General features: G+C 37.9%; 1 pseudogene; it reads left to right on the top strand.

The window, feature by feature from the left end:
* Positions 1-4,542: 4,542 nt before the first annotated feature.
* Positions 4,543-5,880, top strand: LOC149148751 (putative nitric oxide synthase pseudogene; annotated as a pseudogene).
* The last annotated feature ends 571 nt before the right edge of the window (positions 5,881-6,451 follow it).

Raw genomic sequence — 6,451 nt, forward strand, 5'->3', positions numbered from 1 at the left:
TACCTTCATCATGGATATGAATCATAGTGACATTGTTATAGATATTTTTGTGCCTTACAGCATGAAGCATGAAATGTCGATAATCTAAGGGATCCAAAGTCCCTAAACATGTTGTTCCTACCCCTAGAGGAACAAGGTCAGCAAACCACAGCACTGAAAATCAGTTCTCCACCTGAAAACACTCAAAAACAAGCTAATTCTGGATCATGTCAACTGCTCCACTGAGCATCTGCGCTGAATGTCAACTGCTCCACTCTGTACCTGCGCTGAATGTCAAATCCAGTGAAGGCTACCTGTGCTGGGTGAGATTGGCCAAGTGGCACAATCATTCTGCAAGGTGTCAAATTCCCAGGAAGCTTCCAAAATGACACTTGGATCAGGGATTTCACCTTGTGATGAGTAAGAGGATCTAGATCTCCAAGTGGAAGCAAGAAACTCCAAGTGGACTCAAGAAATGAAGTATAACTAAAGTGGGAGAGGACGCTAGTCAGCTTCATGCCAGCCTCAAGCTGACTCATCCTTTCTCCAAAACTCCTATATATAGAGCTCTCTCATGAGGTCTAGGGAGGCTGGAATCTTGTGAATGTAAGGAAGTGCTGTTGGTTTGTGCATAGAACTATTGGGTGATTTGCTTGAAGGAGGTGAAGAGGAGATTTCTTTCTGCTGGGAGTTTTTGCTGGATTGGGCCTCTTATGGCTGTAATACTCTTAGAACTTTACTTCTTCCATTAATAAAGCATTTGAGGTTCTTCTATATGCATGTGTCTCAATGGTGTATTGATATACTTGTGTATTTGATTTATTCTAATCCTTGAATCAATTATGAATGTATGCTTCTTGTAGTTTCCCTCTCTTGCCATTTTGCAGGATCTTGGTGTAGCTGGGCCAGTGAAAGAGCAAGGAGCTGGGAGCAAGAAGCAAAGAGGCAAGATTGGATCAATCATTAGCGGAAGATAACGGTTAGTGGATCTCTTTCTCCTCTCTCTTACATCTCATAAAGAAGTAATCTCGAATAGCTTTGCTTTGATTGTTGCTGAGGTACTATCACCCTTAGAGTGGGATAGGGTCATTCCGTATTGGATACTTTTCCCAACAACAAACATTCCTCTCTTGATTCCAAAAATCTCAATTGGCCTACCTCTATCATCTAAACAGATCACCTTCTTCTTGAAATAGTCTACCAAAGCTCGATGAGCTTCTAGCCAGTCCATTCCAATAATTACATCATACGTCCCCAATGTTGTGACGTATGCATTCAACTTAGTCATATACACCCCGAGGTTTACCTAACATTGGTCAACACTAGGTCCTACCGCTTGTTTTATCCAAGAAGCCATCTCAACTTCCTCAAAGTCATCAGGCTAATAGGCTACCAACCCACATTTTTCTAATGTAGCTAGTGAAATGAAACTATTTGTGGCACCAAAATCAAACAAAATTTTAGCTTTTACTTTGTTTATCATACATGAGGTTTCTACCACGACAGACTGGTGTTCAACTTGCTGGTTATCAACTGTGGCATAGATTCGATGGTGGCTACTTGACCCCTCCATTGGTGCTTTCCCTTCTCTCCAATTGTTACCAGCTTGTAACTTAGGGCAGTCACAATGGTAATGAGGTCCCCCACATCCCCAACAAGTGATGCACGATAGACCTTGAAGCGAATGTTTGGGAGTTCTTTGGAAAGAGTTCCTTCCCTTGGGATCCCTTCCCCTGCTTGTTGCTCCTCCTGTACGACCTTGATTTGAACACGCCCTTGAAGCTACAGGTGAAGTTGCACTAGTAGCCATTGAAATCCCCACTGTGGGTGCTCTGGGTACCACCCTGTCTCCATATGGTGGTGGCATCAAACTTCCTCCCCTTTGGAAGGTACGAGGGGCCTTCCCCATAAACCTTGGATGGTGTGGAAAAATGTTTTTGTTTTCACCCTTTAAGTCTAAGTTATCTTCGACATAACGAGCCTGTTCCATAACTTCTGCAACTAAGGATGGTTTCCACATCCAAACCATTGCCCTAATCTTAGGGTTCAATCCATAAATAAAACGATCTACTTGGCGATGGTCAGTATCCATGTAGGAGACATACTTGACCAATTCCATGAATCTAATTTCATATTCTTCCACTGTATGATTTCCCTATACCAGGGCATCAAAAGCTCCTGCTTGTTGTTCTTCATAATATGCTGGGAGGTACTTTTTCTTGAATCTCTCCTCGAATAATTTCCCAAGTAACTGTTTCTAGAGTGAGGTGTAGTTGACGTGCCAAGTTACCCCACCAATTCAAAGCGCTATCTCTAAGTTGGAATATTGCTATTTTAGCTTTTGAATTGGAATTATAATCCCTTAGTGCGAAGCACCTTCTCATTGCTTCTAACCAAGTTTGTGCACGTTCGTTGGCATGCCCTCCTGCAAACTCCAGGAGCTTAATGTTTTGGAGTTCACTAGTAATGTCCTTGATTGGAGGTCCTCTATTAGAGTCTCTTCATCCCTCGAGATTTCCTAACCCTGAGGGAGGGCGCTCCACTTCCACCTCATTTGTTTGGCGCCATTTTAGAGTCTCATTAATTGCCTCTAGGGATTGCAAGATGAGAGTCATCTCTGGTGAAGGAAATGGGTTATTTGTAGTAGGTCCTTGTGATGACCCTCCTTGACCTTGATTTCTTTCTGTCCTCACCATTTTTTCAAATAACTGTATGATACTTAATATTTATTAGCACATCTTAGGGCCTGGTCAATTCTTACTCAGCTCACACATGTTTTCCATAATGATAGGTGCAAGTTTTCCTTTTGTCGTGCCTGTAAACGACTATTTCTAATATTGAGAAGATAATTGTGGGTCTACTAAATCCTCTCCTATTGCTATCTAAGCAAGTGTTACTAAGCAACGCTAGTCACCCCCAAATATCTTTAGATATTCCTAAACAACCATCCTAAATCCATCTTATGTATATTTTAAGCATTCACATAATCATTATCTTACCATTTTTAATAACATTATTTATACTAGGTGCCCTTTTGAAATTCCATCAACAATGCTAGATTAGTTTTTTTTTTTTTTTTTTTTTTTTTTTAAGTGGATGCCTAGCTGTCTCAATCAACTCAATATTGACATTAATTGTTAGATGTATACTATCCAATTGATTTATATCTAATGGATAGTGTTACATGCTTTTAAGATAATAATATTGTATATTGTAAGTGATTCTAAAATACCAATCTATTGTTGTTCATATTTTGACAACTTTAATGTATTAAAATCTACTAAAAGAAAAGAGAATTATGTTTGGTGCAATGCAATGGAGTTGGGTGTTATTTTTTTCTTTTTTCTTTTTTTTACTCAAAACCTTTACATTCCCCCAAAAAACAAAAAATAGTAAGTGGGACAACTAACTCCTAAATAATGAGGTTTTATCCTAAAATTCTCAGAAAACAAAAAAAAATTACGTGAAAATTGAAGACTTGAGGATAAAATTGTATAGCTCATTAGAGTGGATGTTTGAGTGCACAATAATAAGAAGTAAATGACCATCATTAAGTAGCATTCCTAAAACAACTTAACGCCTCAAATTTGTAGAATAACTTGTACTAACAATCACTATTCCATTATGCTAGGAAAATCATAATAAATTTAATATATAATCACTTTTAAAATCATATTTGCAATATCGCTCACTATCTTAAAAATTATTCCATTTTTTCTGAACAAACAAGACTTCTACCGAGTGACATGGAGGCGATTGACCCCCAACGAGTAGAGGCGATATAGTGAATATTATGAGAATTAACACGTGATTCACAGCGTTTGTATCCATTAGGAATCTCTTATTTTTTTGTTAACTTCTCAATTATGAATATAACATAAGTTGGAAATCAAATCTACAAGTACAGAAAGTTTGTTTGCAATGTTATCTATATCTATATATATCTATCTATCCATATATATATATATATATATATATATATATATAGATTGACAGATAGCTAAATTTTGGTAGATTTCAACCATAAAATCTTGTTGCTCTCTATTGATTCTTGCAGAAGTCGATGAAGACTATAGTGGATTTATTGTATTCTGAGCTGAATTGAACATCTATGTCGCAATACATACTTTGATTTTGCTTATTCTAAGGAAACTAGTTACAGATCTGAATAGAGAAAAATATATTGCAGGTTTAAGGGACTTCCTTCTAAGCATTAAAATTTTCAGCTACATACCCCTCAGGGACCCATGTTAGCAAGAAACAGACTAGAAACGTGGTAGGATTGAGATCGTGGATCGATCCTTAGCTCAATAATTCTTACCCTGTTGATGGTGATGCGGTGATGAGAAAGCTTCACAACATGTAGTGATGTGTTTAGATGCAAACCCTATTGTGTAAGGACTGCTTCCACTTATCATTCACTGACATTCCCTACATTAATTCACTTTCCTTACACAAGTTCACTCGAAGCCTATTTCTTTTCCCGATAGAACTCATGCATTTTGCAGTTTCTCGTGCTCAAGGAGCATGCATTCTCACCATCTAAGGTGTTTGAATGCCTACATGGAGATAACCAACAAAGGTTTGGAAGAAATAGGATTTTAGGCCAGTGCTATCCCAACTTGAAAGTTTAGGAGTGGATCCCAGTGTAATGGGCAAGATCTATCGAAGACATCCACAACTGTTGAAAAACATAATGAAGTTTGGATCAAAAGTGTAGCTTCTGCTAAAGCTTGGGTTGGGAAAATAAGACCTGGGTAGAACTATTTACAATGCTCCTCGGCTTCCTGGCTTGAGGGAAGAGAAGTTGAGACCCACAATAAAATTCCTAGAAAACATTGGTGTAAAGGGACCATCATTACATAAGGTTTTGATGAAAAGAGGACACAGGTGGACTTGGATTTGCACACTATGATAAGAGCAGGGGCCATATATTTCTAGAAAAGGCTCTGGATAAGCATGATTCTGCTCATTCCAATATAAAGGAGAAGAGAAAGAAAAGAAGAATAAGGTAACAGAGATGTCTATGTAGCCTATCTGTTATGGATGTGGGGCACCTATACAACTGTGGAGGTTGATAGCCCTGGTTATGTAATCTCGGAGACCGATGAATTGAAAAAGAAACATCACCAGTTGAGGTTTGTACTATGTAGAAGATGTCGGTTTCTATCCCATGGAAACATGCTCACTACTGTTGGTGGATATGGGGGCTGTTATGGGGAAACAATTCATTTTTGCTAAGAAATTTAGTGAAAAGATGTCTCATATTTGTCATGAATAAGCTTTGATCATTAAACTATGTTTTTATTATTCATTTGACAAGTTCAAAATCATTGTCAGGGTTTGTTGGAGTTGTATCAGAAATTGAACAACAAAGAAAGGGGCACAATATTTATGTTCTGGGGTCCGTTAATGTGGGGAATTCGACATTCATTAATGCTTTACTATAAACAACGGCACTTAAGGATTTTGCTGCAGCAACAACAAGAACAACAAGAAGATACAAACCTATCTAATTTGTTGTGCCCGACACCACACTTGGTCCCATTCAGATTGATGCATTTCATGGAGAAGGGAAGTTGTATGATACGCTTGGAGTGCATCTTCATGATCGACAAGTAGTTGTTATACATACTAAAGATTTTCCCTTGCTTGCACCATAGAGCCAGCTGAAAGTGAAAATCAAGGAGTATTTTGTACATACAAAGTGAAATCCTGTACAACGGACAATGGTTTAAATGGACTGTCTATATTCTAGGGTGGTATAGTTAGAATGGATGTAGTCAAGGTACCTCTCCATATATGATTGATAATGTATGGACCAAAAGGAGTGAAATTAAAGTAGTTCCTACATCTAAAGCTGAAGAATTGATAAGGGTATTGAAAACTGTAAAATTTTGAACATACCCACATGCTTCCATTTTGCTAAACACTTCGAATGCATAAAAAATTCTACCCGCTTTACAGTGACAATTGAGGACAATGCTTAAATTTCTAAATCAAGCGAGATTAGAAGCCAACATACGAGTGCCTCAGTAGTTGAAAAGTGGAAGAATATGGCCAAGCCCTTACACTGTAGCTTCTGGTATTTTTATTCTCATATCATTTTGCAAATTTTGGTTCAGGACTTTACAATGGGTGGCTTTAGGATCCATGGCTATAGGCCTCCCCCCAATATTACTGAAGATCATAGTGTCTCTACGCCGCTTAATACCGGACATTAAGACACTTATGCTTAATGCAGGTTGAGCCCCATCTCCATATTAGGCCTTTTGATTCAAGTAATTTAACTTTCAGATAATCAATGTCTGAAACATTAAAATATCATAGTTTGTGATTCTAAATTTAAGGTTCATGTGATTTTATGAATGAAATAGTTGCTCGCAGCGTTGCATTACAGGATTACTTGGAGGTAGGCACCATTGTCTTTATGTTTACCATATCATAATGGTTAGAATCTAGATCAAGTGAC

This window comes from Pinus tabuliformis, chromosome 9 (assembly GCF_031772625.1).
Source record: "Pinus tabuliformis cultivar Carrire ecotype Pingquan chromosome 9, CPIR1, whole genome shotgun sequence".
In the NCBI taxonomy this organism is placed as follows: Eukaryota; Viridiplantae; Streptophyta; class Pinopsida; order Pinales; family Pinaceae; genus Pinus; species Pinus tabuliformis.